Source organism: Cimex lectularius, unplaced genomic scaffold (genome assembly GCF_000648675.2).
Source record: "Cimex lectularius strain Harlan isolate CLEC.00 unplaced genomic scaffold, Clec_2.1 scaffold344, whole genome shotgun sequence".
Taxonomy (NCBI): Eukaryota; Metazoa; Arthropoda; class Insecta; order Hemiptera; family Cimicidae; genus Cimex; species Cimex lectularius.
Window position 1 is genome coordinate 22,081 of NW_019392996.1, and position 18,615 is coordinate 40,695.

Genomic DNA, 18,615 nt, shown 5'->3' on the forward strand with positions numbered 1-18,615 from the left:
GACTTCGTGAGTCCAATATTAAACGTGCCTGTATTTGAGCGTCCAGTGTATGAACAACTGCTGTCCCTAAGAGTACCGTAGAACTTTCTGGGGATTAACGTGCAGAACAAAGTTGTAGGATCTCCAGCCTTCGGAGTGCTTTTCACCTCCGAGCGTTTATTCGTTAAAATTGAAATAAAGCAGTATGACTATAATCACATTTATGTGATGAATAATATAATAATGATATAATGATACAATATTAATGGAAGATGAATCACATTTATCACATTTAATAGTCATAGAAAAACAAAATTATTTATTGCGTATGCGAAAAACCGTTAACACAATCCTTTTCCTTTAACTATCCGGGAACGATCACAAGAAGAAACCTTAAAAGGTGAACTTCACTTTACTTAGATTATAAAATATTTCCGTCTGCCATGTATATATTTGTAAATATTTCCGTCAATAGTCTGTCGGGAGCTATTGGGTCCAGACATAGTAAACTCAGGTTAAAAACCCTCTATCAAACCTGTAAACGTATACAGCTAACAAAGTACAATTCGGATGAGTTATGGAATGACGATGATCAATCAATAGGATACTAAGAATCGGTGAGATTATATTGAAGTTTGATATTAAGGTCTACCTGATACCCTAGGTTATGTCTTTTTTGGTCCGTTGTATAATATTCGAAAACCATATGGGTGGCAATTTCTTCCACGCCATTGCATAACCTAGGGGGTCATCATTGATTAACCAGTTTCCTCAGATGCCACTTACCGGTAAACAGTCCTACAGTTCCTTCTTTGGCCAGTTTATGTTGCCTCAGGTTTTGGAACATTCAATAATACTTTAAAGATTAAAAAATTCAGTTATTAAGTACCGAAAATATAAAAACGACATTTCAAATGAACACTACTAATTTTACAACAGATCACTCAAGTGAATAAATAAAAAGTCTCCCATTGGCGCGGTGTACAAAAACATTTTTCAATTCAAACAAAGAAACATAACATATATTGTTCCTTACAACAATTTAATTTATCATGTTGAACCGGCACACGGGCACTACTGGGTCTGTCTTCACTCGCGGGTTTTTTTGTTTGAGTTATTCAAACGCGTTTTGGCATTACGCCATCTTCAGTGAAAAACTGTCTGTCATTTAGTTTGAGTGGGGTTTATATAGTGTTGCGTCCGTCGCTTGTCGCTAGGGGCGTTGCGTTAGGGGGCGTGGTCTCCGTGCTCGTTGGTCGGTCTTGGTGGCGGTTATTTCCATTGTCAGTTATTATTTGTGCGCTGTTGGTTTTTTGTTTTTTCCTGGTGTTGGTTGCGGTGTTTTGTTCTTCTGAACGTTTTCGTTTTTTGTTATGGAGTGTTTTTAGTGGTGTGAAGGTGGTGTGTGATTGTGAGTTTGTTTGTGCGTTTATAAGTTTTCCGTCTTTAAGTGTTTTTTGTTTGTATATCTCGAGGTTCTCCAGTATGTTTAGTTTTCGTCCTTTTTGTGCGTTGTGTATTCATGTCATGCTTGTTTCTATTGTGCTTGGTTCGTGGTTGTAGAGTATTAAGTGTGTGGCGTAATTTGATTTTCCGTCATTGTCTCTGAAGGATCTAAGATGTTCTATGAATCGATCTCTTAGTTTCCTTCCAGTCTGTCCGATGTAAGTGTATCCGCATTGGCGTGTGATGCTACAAACACCGTTGTTGTCAAGCGACGGACGCAACACTATATAAACCCCACTCAAACTAAATGACAGACAGTTTTTCACTGAAGATGGCGTAATGCGTTTGAATAACTCAAACAAAAAAACCCGCGAGTGAAGACAGACCCAGTAGTCCCGTGTGCCGGTTCAACATGAGTTCGCCAACTCGCAGACCAAACCCCATCATCTACTATAATTTAATTTATACAAAACTGTTTTTAAATTTTAATTGTTTACAGTAAGGGAAGATTTTTGATTTCTTTAATTGTTGAGTTTTGTCTGATAATCTTTCGTAGTCGCTTAAGGGATTTTTTTTAGTTGTTAATGTTGATTTAATTTATGAACTGGCTTTGTTTAAAGGCCTGAAGAGCTTGATGGATCAGGTGTTTCAATAGTTAACACTCTTTGTTGATTTTAATTTGTTCTTTTCGCCTGGCCATTTTGATTAGTAAAACCCGCTTTATTTAATGTATTTTTATATTTCATCAAAGCTCTACTTTTAAATGTTTCCTTATACATTCGATACTTTCTTCCTTCATAACGGAGACGTAGGTTTGTTTAAAAGAATTGTTAATATTCTCAGACAAATTGTTTGTTCTGACACGCTCTGAAAATGTTACCAAAATATTCTTCTCTTTGACTTTTAGCAATGTATGAAAATATATTTATCGATAACACGGCAAAACCAATTTGAAGTAATATGGAAAATCTTTTTAATCCTTTTTAATTAATTTTATATATTTTTTCTGTACTTCTTCCAAAATCCAGGCAATTATTGAATGAATCGTTCCATCAAATGTGACCATTTCTCTCTCCGTTGTTTTATGAGAAGAATGTGGAAAATTAAATCGAAAAACAATAATAATAAAATGATTATTATAATAATCAACAATTCCACACTTTCCTCCACTAAAATCACTTAACTCCATCTTATATCTTTGTTCAAATACCAATTTTCATAACTTAATTACAAAAATTGGCAACATTTATCTCCCTCAATAAGCAATTTTTTTTTAAACAACTCAGTTTTTCACCGCACAGGATGAAAAATAGCACAACATAAAGAGTAAAGAATGACAAAGTAAACATTGCTTCCCTCGAGATTTACCCCACGCACATATATTTAAACCTGCCTTGATGTAATCCCAGAGTGTGGATTTGGTAGAAACTTGTTTTGAATTCCCATATCGATGTTAATATTCTACGTAGTTTTGTTCTCTACCCTGTAAAGAGTATAACGTAGATTACCTTTTATGACTGTTTCAACGGTACAACTGTTGAACTGTAGAAACATTAATATCAACTGTTCATTTTGGCCATCTTTGTTAAATTTAGAACGACCGCAATAACTTTCTCTAATTCAACTTTTTATTTTAAAAAATCAAACGTTTATGTGGATTTTGTGAGTCATATTAATGCCACTGTGGTGTTAAATAATCGTTAAATATTCGACATCATTATATAATTCTGTACAGCATAGAACGTTTGAAATTATTTACTGGTGAAATATTATCCTCGTATTCCCGTTTTTAAATCATGCAATTTTCTTTTTTGTTATTAAGCTTAATTTTAATATAATAAAATAGAGAAAATTTAAAATCTTTGTGTACGAGCATCCTAAAAGTGTGTAATCTCTGTCCTATGCTCTATACTATTTAAACTACTGAATTCCATATACTTAAAACACCATCACTACAACCCAAGTACATGACACAGAAATTCTACCTAAACCACAATATAAATTTCCATGCTAAGAATCACTCACTTTCACTTCTTATGGTAACATTCCATCGTAATTTCTAAAGCTCACAAACCACCCACCACATATCCACTTACAGACTCATCAGCCTTTTTTTCTTCTATGTCCAAAATGTTTGAAAGAGTACCAGAGGGCAACTGCACATTTTCCTCCTTCTGAACGAAATGCGTAGACTGGTCTCAAAGTAGTTGGACGAGGACGTATTGAAAGTACTGTGTGGACAGACCGTTTTGACGATTAGCAAGGAGAACCTCGACCAACTGACGATCTTAGCAAATAGCATACACTAAATTCAACCCAATTACGCCAATAACTTCGTGGAAGCTGTCTGATTCCCTGCGGCTACAACCCCTCGTAAACAGACCGTTTGGTAACAACAATCGAGAACTTGATTCCGCGCATTGAGAGACTGGAACGAATCCGAGCAGGATCACGACGACGGGACAGTTCATCACCTCGCAACCTATCACCGAATACCCCTACCAAGATTTGCTGCTACCACAGAAATTATGGCGACGAAGCCCGTCGTTGCCTGAAGCCGTGCGCCTTCCCACACGCTTAACCAAACGGGGTGTTAAACTAGTCCCCTGTGCGCAATCGGCGGACTGTCTCTTACCGTTTATTTGTCACTATTTCTCCAAATCAGTTTCCTCGTCGATTCGGCTGCCGACGTATCCGTAACCCCAGCAACCCCAAGGGACAGACGTCGGGGAGCTGACAAATTTACACTCGTGACGGCAACGGGCGCTCTAATTAAAACTTACGGTCGAGGGTTAATGCGCCTAAATCTAGGCTTATGTCGAGACTTCTCGTGGCCGTTTATTGTTGCAGACGTCGAAAAACCGATCCTGGGTGTCTTGTGCGTGTCTTCCTGTCAAACTTCACCCTGCTAGTAGACGAGAAAGGTCAACGTCTACTCGACGCATCGATCAAACTTAAGTATCCCCTGAAATCGACAAGAACACAAAGCTGCAGCGTTAACGTAACGACTACATCATCACCATATCAACAGCTGTTGGCCCAGTACCCCGGATTAATTAGGATCTCACCGAAGAAGTCAGGACGACGTACCACATCGGTGAAACATTTCATCTCCACGACCGGGCTATTCTAGAACCCGAAGACTGCATCCCGCCTGACAGCTGGCACTGCACAGCAAGAATTTAACTTTATGCTGAAAAACGGACTCTGCACACCATCCAAAAGCCCTTGGGCGAGTCCTCTACGTTTAGCGCCAAAAAAGAACGGAGATTGAAGACCTTGTGGTGATTACCACCGTATCAACAGCAGTAACCTTCCCTGACCGCTATCCGATCCCATTTTTGCTAGATATGGCTCACATCCTCCACGGAAAGTGTGTTTTCCCCACAATAGGGGCCTATCAACAGATCCCTGTCAATTAGAAGAACATCCCGATGACGGCGATAACAACACCCTTTGGATGTTTCGAATTACCCTACATGACATTCAGATTACGAAATGCAGCCCAGACTTTCCAGCGCTTTCTCGGTGAGATTTTACACGGTCTTGACTTTTGTTTCAAATATTTAGACGACATCCTGGTTGCCAGCTCATCTCATGATGAGCACGAGAAACATCTAAGCACAATCTTCCGACGTCTTACTGACGCAGGCATAGCCATCAACCCGGGCGAATGCGTTTTTTGATAATCCACGTCGACTTCTTGAGATTCCAGGTCACACCACAGGGAAACAACCTCCAACAACCAAGAACACCACGAGTTTATTACAGACAGGTGCAAAAAGTGGAGGACAAGACAGAATAAACCAAAATGTACTCAGTGTACATTTATATTGAAAAACAGGCTTGCCCTCTACTGTACATGAATAACAAGGAGCTACCAACTTCCATTCAAGACAGTAGGACTTTTCCTAGACTTGCACAACTACAATGACTTTTAGGACTGAATTCTGTTTTGACCGTCAAAACACAACTAACTCCACACAGGACATTAATCTGACCACTTTGGTCATAGAGTGGAACTTGGAAGTTCCTCCAAGCCACATAAACTTTATCCAATCAAAAGTCCTAAGATAAATTGTCAAAGCTCCTTACTACGTCATTAAGCTCATTACCTCCGTCCGCCAACTACTATTCGACCTTACTGCATTTGATTTGGAATATTTTCATGATGATGATAATGATGATATAGATGGCTAACTCGATGTCATTATTAAAGGAGAAGTTTGAATGGCGTGTACTAGTCAATAAAGATACCTATGTTGTCCAGTTTTATTGTTGATTTTTGTGTTTTATGTATATTATTTTTTCTTAAATGCTTGTAAATGTTTTGAATACTTTATATTTTATCGCAAAAACTGTTTTTCATCCCCTTGTACCTCACTGTTGCCTCATACTCCCGGATTTTCAAAATGGTAGGTCGCAAAAATAAAAAATCAGTACAACCATTCGAACGCCAACCAAATGTAAGAGAGTTTTTTTGACAAATAATAATAACTTTGGTCTGAAAGGGTTACTCTTTTAAACTGAGTGCGTGAGTTGGCTGGTTTCAAACAATCAGTATCAGTGTTGTGACCGGAAGTAAAGGATCATAACGTCATTATTTCTAATCGTATTTCATATGTACAGACTAAAAATAAATTATTTAAAAAATAAATTAAATTGAAATACCAGGGTAGGTTTTCCTCTACTTTGTACTATTTCAATCTGTTCACGTTCTCAGAAAAATACATCGTGGCTTCTCTTCATATCACTTCTATCTTTTTTCTCTGTCCCTTTTCTCTAATTTCTTTCTCTCTCTCTTACTTTCTCTCTCTCTGTCTCTCTCTCTCTCTCTCTCTCTCTCTCTCTCTCTCNACACACACACACACACACACACACACACACACACACACACACACACACACACACAACACACACCGTCTTTTTTTCTCTCTCACTTACGTTCTCCTTGTCTTTTTTTCACTCACCCTATTTTTTTTAATATACGAAAATAACAATAATGAAAAAATATTTTAAGGAGGGAATGTGAACTACGAGGTTACATGAACCCTCGGGGTGCCGGTGTTTTTGAAAACAGCCCATTTGTACTTGGGCTGTACAAACACTGTAAGTATTTCGGACAGCAGAGCGACTAGATTCGAACCCTGAACCTTTACCTAACAGTAATGAACGCCGTGTTTTATAATACATAGATTATAAAACAATTTTGTAATTTAAAAAACATGTTGTATTTTCATATTTTAGGAGAAAAATTGGAAAACATGATATCGCTTTTTTTGTACGTTATATCTAGCTTAATTAAAAACTCTTTTGCTCAAGTCAAGTATTACATTAAGATTTTAAGTAACGTACAAAATAAAATGGTATTATGTGTCGTTTCGTTCGTTTTGTACCTTAAATATTCTTGCTCATTAAAAGTTAAAAGAAACGATTATCATTCAACATTTACACGTCTCAACATAGAAAACGTTCCAATTAAAATTGAATTAACGTATATTGTGTCTTTTGATTTTGTACCCAGTGTTTAAATTAACACAGAAATCCCGTACACGATTAATTATATAAGTCTTTCGGCAAATGACTTTCATTCTGAATTGTTTGGGGTTTTTTCATTATTATTAAAATTTATCGCTGCCCGGTTTCAACAAGGCAACGTTTCTCCAAACAAAAAGCGTGGGCTTTAGTGCTATACGGGAGACAAAATACACCGGAAAACCCACGCTGTCACTCATGTCAAGGTAGGAAAAAATGTGGTCACGGAATCTTGCCCACCGGAAAATGGCTGAGAGGAAAAAATAAGCATACTGTGTGGTCATTTTGTCTAATCCCTTTAAACATTCAGTCTTTAGCAAACCACAAACTATTTGATAGTGTATGTAAGTAGGCCCATTTACACCCTACACTATTAACCGAATAAGCAGGCAAAGAAATGAAGAAAAAAGAGGGAGAAAGAAAAAGGAGGGAGAGAGTGTGTTAAAGATTAATTTAAGAACATGATTAATTTCGGATTCCGGTTTTAAGAACTTAACGGTTTAAACTAAAGTTTAAGTTTAACCTAAATTAATCATTGGTTAATATGATTAACATAAGGCCATAAATTAACTTTCCTTAAGGGAAAGTTAAATTTAAAAAAACCTAAATTGACGTGTGTGACCAAAATGCTATGTCAGAAATCGTTTTAAATTAAAATTCACTCAATTAGATCTCTTAAATATACTCGAGAGAGCACCTGCTTATTACAAATGGGCGCTACGGAAAAGAAAAAAGAAACAATATGTTCGACGTTATATATAAACCGACTATTGTTTTATCTAGGATGCGAAAATGAAAAGTATGATTGTATTAAATGAGATTCGATAAAGAAAAAGTTCCAGAATCGAAAAAACGCTTTCAGTTAAGAAGCCCAAAAAACTTTGTTTACCATAAAAACAATTCGAATCCGTTTTGAGCAACATCTGAAACCAAAACCTACGTATTTTCATATGATACTAACCATTAACAAATAGCAGGGCTGGATTCGCTGGGATTTTTGTTTCTGGCCGATGTCATTTTTTCCACATAATCATTCTTTAGATTTTATCCAGTCTGTACGGTAAACCCAAATCAATTTTCGTTGGCCCAATATCAACAACGTTTTGTTTTTATGTCATTTTAAATTAGAAAAATAAGGACTTCAAAAAAAATTTCCCCAACTTTTTATTTTACACATACCGTTCTGATTTCTTTTCGGACGCCAGGTTTGCGCTATTTCGTGTTGTACGTAGTAGTCTAAACTGTTATGCATTTTTCACGTTATCATGATTTCCGAACAAAATCAAAGGCATTTAAAGGATTTTTTGATTTCAAAAAAAATATTTCCCCCAATAAATTGTAATCAGAGAATTTTCGGAAGGCAAAAACGAATATTTGCTTTCTTTCTTGTTAAAACACACGCTACATATATTTGGAAAAAGCTCGAAGGTGTTAAACATAATTTGTGACTGAGCGAACTATAAATGTAGGCTAAAATGTAATTTTTAGCAAGAAACTGACAATAGGTTGACATTCTGTTATTGCATCCGCACGAATGAAATATTTTAAAATAAAAAAATATTAATTATTTCAAGATTAAGCATTCGAAATTAATAATTTTTTCGAAAATCATAAAAATGTTGACACCTTTGAAATGCCTATACCGATCTACAGATATTTTTCTGGGGTTTAGATTTTACCGACGATTTATTCTTCTCTTTATAAAACCTACTTGAATTTAATTTTCAAAAATTATCTTAACAAATATTTTTTCAGAGGGGTGAATTATTTTGATGGGCACTTACGGGAGTAGAGATGGGAAACCGCTCTTTTTAAGGATCGGATCAAAACCGCTCACTCAATCAAATATGCTCTTTTTCATGGCTCACAGTTCGCTCTCACTAAATTTATCTTATCCATAATTCCAGCGGAGAGCGTTTGGAGCGAAGAGCGGTGTGATAGCCTGAAGGGGGCGTACGGGGTAAAGTTACTGTCAGTACCAGTCAAGCTACTGAGTAAAGATAAAGACAAAATTCAAAATTAAGCGGCGATCGTTGACGTGTTGGTATCGGAGTGGGGGATATCAGAGCATTGTTTCAAAGCAGTTCATCGCTCGCTCAGTAAAATGAATTAACTCTTTTGATCAGCTTGCAAGGTGGGGCTTCATCGCCAGGCGGGTTTCACCTTCCCTCTATCTGATATCATTTTTTTCCAATGTTTAACATATTTCTGAACCGATTTTCAATTAATTTTACATTTTTCATAAAATCGTATAAGACAAATCTGCTTATACAAAAAAATCATTTTTCAATTTTTTTTTAAACTGGAAAATCTAGATATTGTAATGTTCAAAATTAAAGCTTGATAAAAAAAATAATATTTTAGAGTATCGCTCCACCTGCTTTCTTTAAAACCGTGCTTTTTTTGTAGTGGGGGGGGGTAAAGGACAATAATTAGGATGTAAAAGCAATGCTCAAATTATGTTGATGGAATGTTTGAACTTTCAGTTAACGGGGGCACAACAATTTAGATAACTAGATTTCAAGAAATTTCCCTTCCCAAATAAATAGAAATGGGAAGAAAAGGATTTCTTCCTTTGATCATCGGCGCAACGTAAGTGACCGTTTGAGGAAATTTCATTACAACAATGCTGAGATTCTCTCGCTTAATGCCTCGTAAATTAGGACGAAAATTTCGCATCTCGCTCAGATGAGCATTGGTTAAAACAATCCGAAAGGAGGAAAAATAGTATTAAGTTACTCCTGATTTAAACGATTAAATTGTGAGGAAAAATAGTGCGAATCGAAACTGGCCTTCCGACTTCACCCCTTCCACCTCTCAATAGACCGTGAAGTGGTACGTTTTATAAATTGCAAAGTGGGGTTGGTTAGTGTTAGGCGACACGGTTGCCATTATTTGGACCATTTCTCCTACCTATCTCTAGAGAAGTAATTTATAGCATACTTAATCTGTCGACTGATTTCCGCTGAAAACCACAAGCTCTATCCTACGAGGAATTTCTAAACATTATATAGCTGATTGACTCCATTTTCATTATTTATGTTTCTATATCACTGACTTATCAGTTTAAAATGGCCACTTTGAGGCAATTTTGAGTCAGCATTGGCAACAATTACCTATCTCGTCTGTCCTACTCCCTGAGGGCGGTTTCAGCTATTGCTGACAGATTTTCGGAGGACCCTCTCTTCGTGCTTTTATTAGAGAGATAAGCTGGGTTGGAGCGCCTCGGAAAAACGGTAGTCATCTGGGTACACGGTCACGTTGGGCTGGAGGGCAACGTACTTGCAAATGAAGCGGCGAAAGCTAGGACGTATTGCTCTCCCGGCAGAAACACCGCAATCCGGCCAGTGACGCTGTACGAGCAGTAAAGATTAAAGAACGTTGGCAGGGGAATTGAGTCGGATCGCCCAAGTAGTTCTTGTGAGTCAAGAGCACGACTGAGCTGATGACCCAAGAAAAGTATCGTGCTCAACCGTTTCAGGATAGTCAATACCAGATTGATACACCTGCTTTTTGGGCAAACCCCACGGAAGTTTAACGTGTTTTGTTCCCCTGTTCCGATTTTTAAAGGAAACGCGTTGTTTCCCCATCTGCAAAAATTGTAAATATCATATATAAATACAGTTTAGTACTACAGTGAGTATGTATGTATATATTTGTTTGTTTGTGTGAAAAAGTAAGTGAGAGGGCCGATGGCGGAATACTGAATTCAGAGTGTTGGTGGCTGCTGGTGAATTGTCAGTCTTCTATATTTTAATAAAATCCAAACCTTTGTTTAAATAATGCTATTCGAAGGATACCACTTCCCTCCATTCATATGTGAATGTTCGAGTCAGTTTATGTTGTTTTTACGGGATGCTGGTATATGATGCGACAGTCAAGGCGTCTTGCAGTTTTCCTAGTTCCTTCGGAAACTAAGAAAAGTTAACTAGTTCGTTCAATTCATCGACTCATTCCTTCTCGGAGTAGTAGTAGGCCATTAATTTTTATTGCCTCAATTCTTTTTCTCGTACCTTCTTGGTACCCTAGGTTATGCCAACATAGAACGGTCGAGGGTAACCTGGGTGGCGGTTTCCTCTTCCGTACATCCTAACGTACAAATGAGATCGTCATTGTACCTACTTAAGTTGTGTAGGTGCTTTCGAAGATGCCTCTTCCCTTGGCTAAGCACTTTCAATGTTGTGGCAAATTTTCCCCTGGCTAGTTTGACAATATTACTTACATGGTCTTGGGTATAGAGTGTATTTTAAGCTGCATTTTAGATCAACTTGGAAATGGCCTGTGACAGAATTTTTTTAAGTCCTAAATTTGAAATAACAAAATTTCATACTGTTATAGTTCTTGGCAATGTGAGTCGGTCTTCAAGGAAATTTGAGATCGCCTGTAAAAACATAAATATGTCAATCTATAGACATATTTAAACTTGCCATGCCCATGTGATGACATTAAAAAAGGTCGAAAGCTTGGCAGTAGCGAATAAATTTGCTTTCTTCTTCAAGACCATATCTTGATCCAGAGTGTTCGTTAAATTTTAAAACGTATTAAGTTCTTAAAAAAGAGGCCGAGTTGTTAGCGCACCGCGTTCGGTGGTTCAATTCTCCGTCTCCCCTGGAATTTCCGACCCTGATCATTTCTCCAAAAATATTCTGATAATTGTTCCTATAATTAATATGCCAAAATATCAAGCCATTTCTGAGAGTCCTGTTCTTGTTTTCCTAATTGATATATACATTCTCTTCGTGATAAACAAATTGAATTGTACGTTTACTTTTTGTTGATCATACAGTTGATTTCAACAGATCAATCTACTTAAAAATTATTAAAATAGGGTCAATGGTTTTATTGTTTAATATCCTGTAATTTGTAATCAAATTCCCTTTAATCCCAGTATAACTTTTAATTGTTATTCGGGAAATGCAAATCAAGTATAAATATAAAAATAATTAATATGTAGCCTGATATAAAAGGTTTGACAGATCTCTTATAATTAATATGACATTTCAATAAAAGTTATACTACACAACAGGAGAAAAACTTTCCTCCGATGAGTTTTTAAGTAGTCATTTGTCAAAGGATAAGAGCAATTAGTAGATTTTAACCCGTTCGTAATTTCCTGACCATACTGATAAAGCTGAGAAGTGAGTTCGTACCACGAGCACACAAATGATTAAACATGGAATTCCGCGGGCGAAAATTCATTTCAAAGCCCGTTACAGCGGTATCAGAGCCAATTGAATTACATAACAAGGATTTTTATGTTCTGAAAACGCAACGGTTTTTTATGAACTTTTTTTTAATTTGTACCCTATACACATGACTACATATTATAAATGTTACGCTAAGGTCAGCGCTGCACCCAGACTACACATCCCATGAGAAACCAGCTAACGCTTATGCTGGCAATTTATGGATTACAGGTAAGGAGCTCTTGATGCTATCGTAGAAATTCGGCAACGTGGCGGGTTCTTGGTATGGGAATGTATAGAGAGGACTCGAGCAGAAGAGTTAGGATGGATCGAGAGTTTTTCGGAATCAGGAACGGATCAATCCGTTGACAAAAGAATGTCGAAGTGGTTGTAGATAATGAGGATAGTTACGAAATAAGGAGCTTTGACAATCCTGAGGACTTTTGATTGGAAGGATGCGTTGGATGATGTATGGCTTAGCAAATTCCCATAGTTCCATTCCGTATGTACAAAGTGGTCGTAGTAAAGACTTGTATGAGGTTAGTTTATCGTTGGCAGTCAAGACGAATTTCGGTCCTAGAAGTGTTCGTAGTTTTCCAAGTCTTCTGTTAAATTTTTGTCTCTAAATCTTGTGTGAGGTTTCCACGTCATTCTACAGTCTAGGTTCTTGAAAGGAAATTGGCATCTTTGTTGCTATGTACAGGGAGGGAAAGATAGTTTTTCAATTGAAAGTACTCTGAGTACATTATTCTTCATTCAGTGTTGTCCTCCACTTTATCCAGCAGAAAATATTACCTTGTAGTAAAGAGGTCTTGGTTGTTGGAGGTTGCGTGGATAGGAATACAAGTCCCACTCCTTTGAGGGAGAACTCTGAAGCAGCGTGTAGGATTTCATGATAAGATAATTAAGATTGGGTACGAATTGTTTATGTTTATAAAGCATGCCCGGTTGTCAGACTATCAAAAGCCTGTGCTACATCTAGTAACGCGCCCAAGCAAAAACTCTTTGTTCTGTAGAGAGAAGGAAATACTGAAAACGACCCTGAAACCTTGCTACATCGTGTAATGGTTGAGACGGAACGTGAATTTGGGAGAAGGAAGTATTTTATGATGATTTACATTGAAGGAGGAAAGCTGATTGGTCTGTAAGAGGATGTATGGTTGGGAGGTTTGTGAGCTTTAATAATGAAAATGACAACGGAATAATTCCATAATAGGGGAAAGTAAGTAGTTCGTAGCACGACATTATATACCGTGGTTAAGAAAACAATGGACTTTTTGGGTGAGGTTTCGAAGTATGGTGGAGGAATTAGATCATTACCATAGGATTTTCTGTTTGGGGCTTTGAGAATGTCGTACTTTACATCAGAACGGTGAAAAGGGTTTAAACGGAGACGATGCGTATAATCTAAATAAGACCTAAACTTAGGTTATGCATTACCTGCTTGCGTGAGAGGCCACTTTCTTGTGTGCCAATTTATGATTGTATCCTCTGATATTCTCAAAAACTAGTCTACTAAACTACTTACAAGAAAATTGTGTAATCTTTAGTTTGAGTACTGGCAACCTACATTGGTCATCGCCAGCTCCCTCTTTCTTCGCTTTGCTTTCCTTGTCTTTCTAGCGTTTTAATGCAGATAATTTCTTTTCCTATTTCTCCAGTCAAATTATGATCAGAGATGTTGTCCTCTCTGTAACTTAGGGCCTCATCAATTGGGGATAAAATAAATACACATAAAAACAGAGTCCAGATATAACGCGATAATCTGGTTACACCCTACCCTCGATATTCTCGGGTTAATCGGAGATAAACTGATCCATTCACGCTAATAAATTACATTCGCACACAATTCATTCAACCACAAAGTACTTGATAATAAATTTTCCAATAAATAACTCATATCACATACATAAAACAACAAAGATACAGTTATAAATATTTGTGGCCCTGACACATCAACGATCTGCGCGTATAGGCGTGTATAGTTAACACATCGTTTTAGTACGAATAATAATTTCTCTTTATTATTAAGTTTATTAAATATTTACTTAAATTTACGAAAAACATATTTATTGTTATATTACAATAGTTTAAATACAGGTCAAGATGGATTACAACGAAAATAATTATTTACACCATAAGCCGTGCCTGATTTCACTTTGTGTAAAGTTCCCCTTAAACCCTAGAATATCTTTCAGCCTTCTTGAGTACACAACGCTTCTACCTCGCACAAAGTAATGAAATGAAACCCGTTAATGAAATGATTTGATGAATTAAAACGTGTGAAGTCATAATTTAATCTTGTGAAATTGTTTATCACTTATCTAATTATGCCATATATAAAAAACAGAATTTCATGGAGGATTTACTAATTAATTAATTTTGAAAGAAACGAAAATCTCTTTGTATAACTATGTAAAAACACTTAAAACTAACCGAAATTTATAATTTTTAAATATTTTCGAAGTAAGAATCTCAAATTAAAATACGACGACAAATTGGAATGAAGACATCGGATTTGGAAAATTGTAATTATTATCGCGTAAATAAATAGGAATCCGATTATAAGAAAAAGGTCAAAAATGAATCATCAATAGCCCTCAAAGCTACTAGAAGAAAATGAGTCTGCTGGTTTACTAAATACAGCAAAAGAGGGAGTGAGTGACAGAGAGAAAGAGAGGGTGAGAGAGAGTGGGAAAGAGAGAGAGAAACGAAGAGCGAAAGAGCAACAAAGAGAGAGCCAATTAATTCCGGCTCTTTAAACACAGTAGCCTCGTTCATTTCAGAAACATTAATTAAAACTCCAAGAAAAATAATAATTTTAGAAAATTATTAAACATTTCAATATGATTAGAATTTTAAAAAATCTATTTTATAAATTAAGTAAAATTTTAACTAAATAAGGCAGTTTATTAAACTAACTCATTAAACTTCAGGGATCCTTGTGATTTCGTATCGGAATCATTGTTGAAGCATCATTTACATAATTTTAAAGTCATCTGAAAATTTCATTTCGCCATTTCGCGGCAACGCGGGAGCAATCTGTTGATCATTTGGGCTTGTGTATTCATTATACTGACTAAATGTATTTAATTCTGCTGCAATACGAATGTGTCATATTTGTAATGCTTACCTTCATATATGACCTTATGTGCCTATGTGATTGATATACTATGTTTTGGCGATAAACATGTAATCTTCATGAAATTCTGATTGTTACACAGACAGTGTTTAAACGGTTTTTTTTAATTTATATTGAATTTAGCAAGAATAGAATCAGATTTTAAGTCGAGAAAGATCATCTAGCTCAATATATTCTCGTTTTTTGTTTCGCCATTTCTTTTAATTTTTTTATTTGTAAAAAGAAATAAGTTTTGTATAAAGTGTATGGAAAGAAACTTTTTGTGAATAGTTGTTTTACATAATAGTTTTCGTCTGTAGTGTTCTGTTTGGTTTTAGTGCGGTTTGTTTGCATATTTATTAACTTAGTTAGCTTATGTGCATTCCCCATGTGGCCCATTTCATCTCAGATCTGAGAAAGAAAGTAAGAGTGAGATACAGAAAAAATAAGACCGTAATAATGAAGCAAAAGTAAAAAAGGGGTACGAATAAGTACTTGCGTCTCTAATAGCCGCTAACACTCAATGCCAACTTCCCACATTCTCGAAACTTATGAGGGTGTACCCTCAATCAAACAGACGGAACGAGGGGTATGGAGGAACTGGACCTACATCTGTCACCTCCTAAAACCTACGCCAACATCTTACCCCTCTTCATACCCCAAACCCAATCCTTAACGCACAATCCAGCACCAATCTAAGTTGTTATGAGATCAGTGCCGATGGATGGATGGTACCAGGGGTAACTGTACCAATAACGGAGCCTCAAGGGTACCAGGTGAACCCCTTAAGTAATTTCCTACGATACGAACAAAAAGGAACTTAAGGAAATTGAAGAGGGCTCCGAACCCACTTCAACTACCATTAAACAAGAACTGGAGGACAATTTCCTCGCGTCACCTTCTGCAGATATAGAAGGAAAAAGGAAAAAACAGTAACAGCAGAAGGAACCTTTCAAATGGAGAAAACGGAAAAGAATGAAAAACTACACCATAAACCCAAGAAAATCTCAGGGGCTCAGACGTGTAAAACAGCAATCCAATTAGGCAAAAGGAAGGAGAAACCAATCCTGAAAAGAATCAGGAAAGGAAGCAAAACCCTAATGTTCACTTCCAGAATCTGTCACCGAGGCCGACCACTACAGGTCATTGGATAGCACCCATCATCCCCATTTTGTGCTTCTACGACATGTCCTGAAAAGAAAAATTAAGGGAAGCGATGTGGAAGAAACTATCCTCCCGCACAGTTGGTGGGAATGGTATTGAGACACATCAAGAAGCCCTCAAAGCGCTAAAAACGCCCGTTGTGATGGACAAATGCCCTGAAAATCTGTTAACAACCGACCAGGGCAGAAACGTCCAGCGGGCCATCCTAGCTGAGGTTTGGAGATGCAAAACCTCCAAAGGACCTCAGTGCAGGAACGGGTGCGTTGAAAAAGGGCTGGTCTGATAACCTGCGAGAACCAAAGTGTCGAGGAATGGCTCGTGGAAATAGTTCCTACTATACACTCCTGGGAAGGGGCAAACCCCAGGGTAGGACCCTATAGATAATTTATAAGACCCACTAAGTGCCATGTGGGTGCCGAATCCTTCTGAGCACTACGGAAACTGCCACTATTCTCGAGCCTTTGAAATCCCAAAACCAGGATAGTAATACCCTTAAGATCATCAAAAAAGCAGTAAAGAATGATACTGAAGGTGCTTCAAGCAAACCTCCAGAACAGTAAAGGTAAAGCTGCAACATGCACTCTTTATCGTGTGGTCAAGGAGAACAACATCGATGTAGCCCTTTTCCAGGAACCCTGGCTAATGAAATGTAGAAGGGAAGAAAAATCATATATGATCACACGCAACAAAACGTAAGAACATAAATTTCAATTAAAAATGAACTAGTACATCTAATCACTTACGAGCTGTGTTCCAGGATCTAAACATAAATTAGATTAAACTACACGAACGAAGGAGTCACGAAGAATGTGATTCGACCTATAAGCCTTATCATTCATCGGGGCCTGTACCACCAAAGGAAACTGAGGCAAAATACCGCAGGCAAAAACCTAGAGCTAATCATCGGAGTTGATGCTAATTTGCATAATAAGGTATGGAACAGCACATACACCAACAAAAAAGGTGAAAATCTTTTGCAATTTATACTAACTAACAATCTTAGTATTACTAATAAATGCTCTGAACAGACATTTGTAACTAACAGAATACATTGATATTACTCGTGCTACCCGCTGTATTTCAATCTGGATAATGAATTGGTCAGTGTCTGGCGAGATATCAACCTCAGATCATATAAACACTTATAAATGGAAATCACACAAGTGGATAAAGCTTGTAGTATATATAGTATATAATATCAAATAATAAAAAATATAATAATAAATAATATACAAATGTAGTAATTCATGTATAATATGCACATACTTAAAAATTAAATAAATAAGTAGGAATCCTGTAATAACCATTATTTTAATGCAGGTTGATGATGTTTTATACTCACTTACGCAGGAAAAAGTAGTATATTTAGTAGTATATTTTCATCGTTGCTTACACATCGCTTTTAAATTTTTCTATTTTCTTTTTTATTTAATTTAAATAATGAAATTCAAGAAAGCAATTACTTTGCCCAGGCATTGTTATCCATTAGGGAGAACATTAAGAACGAACAAGGAGTAGTGCGTTGGTTCATTTTATTATTTTTTCTGTTTTAAAACGCGCTGAGTTTATCTCAGGTAGGATAATTTTACAAAATGTACGAAAGAAGTATTATTTACAATACGTATGAACGATCGTCCAATGCTTTGCAAGTGGATAACTTATGACTCGTCATATATAAGAGGAAATAGTAAAAAAAGGCAAACTAAATTGAAAAAAAACGACCGCACTACGTTTTTATTCCCTTGCAGATATGCGTCTGGGCTAAAACATTTTAACCACTAGAAGTAAATTTAGCGATTTATAAAAATTGAAATAGCAGGCGAAACCTTAATAGAAACATTCTTCAAGTGCAGGTTTGTCGAACGACATCATAAATGTTCTTCATGACAAGAAATGTAAAAACAGTCACGTGAAGTAACTCGCACATCACATTTAAATATAATCGTATTGTATATTTGTTTTAATAAAACATTTCATTTCCATATTCCTCGCTTGCAAAATGATTTTTTAAGTTTAATTTTCAATAACTTCTGAAAATTTAAAACTACAACTACGAATAATGAGGCAAATTTAACCATTGTTCAAAAACCTCATATTTCCATCTTATCTTAATAAAGACTGTAACCTATAAATACAACAATGATTTCTTAATAAAGGAAATGATTTATCAAACCAAAGAACTTG